This window comes from Micropterus dolomieu, linkage group LG02, assembly GCF_021292245.1.
Source record: "Micropterus dolomieu isolate WLL.071019.BEF.003 ecotype Adirondacks linkage group LG02, ASM2129224v1, whole genome shotgun sequence".
In the NCBI taxonomy this organism is placed as follows: Eukaryota; Metazoa; Chordata; class Actinopteri; order Centrarchiformes; family Centrarchidae; genus Micropterus; species Micropterus dolomieu.
The window spans coordinates 5,012,400-5,015,976 of record NC_060151.1 but is presented as its reverse complement, the minus strand read 5'-3'; positions in this window follow the sequence as shown (position 1 = coordinate 5,015,976).

The window sequence follows — 3,577 nt, the reverse complement described above, 5'->3', positions numbered from 1 at the left end:
AGCCGACCTGATTTCCTCGGGCAGGCTGTTCCAGAGCCTCGGGGCCCTGACAGCAAACGCTCTGTCCCCTTTAGTTTTCAGTCGAGACTCTGGAACAGACAACAGACCTCTGCCCGAGGATCTCAAGGTACGTGCTGGTGCGTATGGGACTAAAAGGTCAGAAATATAACAAGGCGAGAGGCCATGAAGAGCTTTAAAAGTGATCAATAGAATTTTAAAGTCAATTCTAAAACATACTGGGAGCCAGTGTAATGAAGCTAAAATAGGGGTAATGTGGTCATATTTCTTTGTTCTGGTTAAAAGCCTGGCAGCCTGAGTTCTGGACAGTCTGGAGTCGATCAATAGATTTTTGGGTTAAGCAGGTGAAAAGGCTGTTGCAATAATCCAGGCGTGATGAGATGAAGGCGTGTAAAATGGTCTCGGTGTCCTTAAAAGTTAACATAGATCGAATTTTAGCTATATTTCTAAGTTGATAAAAACATGATTGAACAAGCTTTGTGGTGTGCTGCTCGAAATTTAAATTACTATCAAACCAAACACCAAGGTTCTTTGCCACATGCTTAATGTGATTTACTAGGGAACCAGCAGATGGCAGTATTTGTTTTGCCATCTGCTGAGACCCGATGACCAGGATTTCTGTTTTGTCTGAGCTCAGTTGGAGGAAGCTGGGAAAGGGGGTTTTCCTTCAGGGGAGATCTACCAAATCTAATGGGGGTAACAGGAATTCTGGTGCCAGCTCCAATTTGCCTGCCTTCCAGCTGGGTCACTAACCCACTAACCCCCTTGACAAAAATACTTGTAAAATAGTTCCCTCAGGTTACCGTTTAAGAAAATAAGAACATTACTCTGTACACATCAGTCTAACATGTTGTCTTGTATACTAATTTTAATAGAAGACCAAATGTTCTTGGGAAATGTATTTTCCTTGGCAGAGTCACTTAAAGGGGAGCTGAAGTTTTGACTTGAAACATTTGTCTGATACTGACACTGGTACGATCCTTCGTTGTTAACATCAGCTTGCAAGATGTTGAAGGTAGCAGAGTTGGACCTGCAGGTGCATGACACCTGACCTGCAGCAGGTCAGGTGTCATGCACAATTGTTTAAATAGCCACAAATCTTCATTTCCTAAATATCTAAGGCACGGTGGTGTGGTGGTTAGCACTGTCGCCTCACAGCGAGAATGTTGTGGGTTCAAACCCCGGTTGCCCTGGCCTTTCTGTGTGGAGTTTGCATGTTTTCCCGTGTCTGCGTGGGTTCTCTCCAGGTGCTCTGGCTTCCTCACACCATCCAAAAATATGCAGGCTAGGTTGATTGGTTACCCTAAATTGTCCTTAGGTGTGCGATGGACTGTCCATGGTGTACCCCGCCCTTTTCTTTGAATTATTATTATTGTTATTAATAATAATATTTTCCTCTAAAATTGCTCCTGTGGCTTTGGCCAGTATATTTTGTTGTACATGTACTATTTGTGTGTTTATATGCATCCTATAAATTTTCTACAAATGACATAACTGAATCTGAATGTGTCATCACTTTATATTGCTCATCTGTATAAATGCGTCCCCCCACTAGAACTGCACTGCATTAACACCAGAGGTGAAAGCAACATAGAACCAGAGTGATTTGGAATGATACAGGAAACTGATGGATTTCAACATTTTTACTGCATTTAAAGATGAGTTATAAAACTGTCTTCGTACCTGAACAGATGACATCAGTGTCCTCAGAGTGGTCACAGTTGTGTGTACCAAATCCTCTGTGCCGACACTTAGTTAGAGAGCTTTCGCTTCCTGAACAGCCAATATCATCAAGCCAGATTTGTCAAGTTCCTGGACCATAGTTGATCGGGTTACTCAGTGCCGTACCACAGCCCAGCTCCTTGCACACCACCATCAAGCCCCAGTCATCATCACAGACTGTTCCCCAGATACTGCTGTAATAGATTTCAGCTCTTCCAGAGCACAGAGTAGACCCAGGCCCATGTAATCTGATCTGCACAGCTATTAGGCATGAAAGCAAGACTATGTATAATACTTCACAAACTCCAAACATTAATATGAAATATACATATTATGTATCACAAAGAAGAATGGACTGACCTGAAACGATGAGGTTAAGAGAAGAGCGACTGTAGGAGGAAAAAAGCTCATTATATAAGCAGGGCCCCTTCACTTTTTTCACAGGTTTTGTTATGTTGCAGCTGTATGCTGAAATCATTTAAACTCATGAAAACATCTCAAAAGTGATCAATAGAAATCAGAGGCACCGGTGCTAAATTTCACGTGTTATAGCAAATACTAATGCCATTGTGATATTTCAGTTATTTCTTATTAATATATTGCTTTGTCATTATGTGGTATTGAGTGTAGATGGAGGAGGGGGATAATGGAATGATTTTAGCATAAGGGGGCAAAAGTGGAGGATTTTGAATGAAACAACACCGTAAATATGTAGCAATATAGTGACATGATTGTTTACAATAATTGTTTTTTTGTTTGTCACACTAACAATTGTCATCTTTTTACATTACTGCCACTGTATAATGAACAGCCAGAGGAAGATTCTCAGCTTCAGTCTCACAGACCCTTTGACAAACTTATTATACTGCAGATTTACTTTTTAGTCATGAAAGTAAAAACAACTAATTCTGATAGAGTAGATTTTACACCATTGCCGTAGAATCACCTGAAACTGGCATACCAAGTCACAGAATGTTGACTTTCTGATGTTTTACTTACCCAACAGCAGGCTAGGTAGAAGCTTCAATATCCTGGTCAATGCAGGTCAATGCCTGCTCAGTGTGCAGGCTCAAAGAGGTTGGTATAGACACAGAGAGGCAGTGCTGCAGTGTGGTTTGCTGCTTTTCTGCTTGCATTTGCTGTGGCAGGAGCTTTCCTACTTGTAATCTGCATGTACCATAAATAGCAAATAAAGACAAATTTGTAGGGTAGAATTTCACAACCCAACCTCTGTGTTATTGACCATGACACATCTTGTATACAAGAGCAAAGAGCATCTCAGATGCCTATGCCACATGTCAGAAAGTGACAATTTCTGTAACCAACAATCCCACATTCACATGCACACGCTGTGATGGACCAGTATAACATAAATATTTCCTTCACTTTTCATGTGTACAATCAATTGCAACAACATGAATGTGTTCCAGCCATTGTTTGGATTTTGATGTGTTAATGTCTATATGCGCAGTTATGGTACCAGTGCTTTGAGTAGCCAAAAGAAGACTCATATTTCAGCAATCATTTCTCACATGTTCTTCCTTAATAAAAACACCATTACGATACACATCCTCTATTCAAAAATTCTTGTTGAATATGTAATGTCAGTTGATGTATGTATGATAAAAACCATTTCCATAATAGGTTTACTAGGAAGTGCATGTGTTTCTGCTTAAAAAAAAAAGAGAATGCCAGATAATAGCCCTGTTAAACTGCAGAAACGGTACAGAGGCAGCCCAGACAAACGAGTTTCAAAGGAAGAAAAAAACCTGCATCAGGCCCGTTCTACCACAGAAGTGTTTAGAAAAAGAGAGAGAATTACAATAATAATAATAAT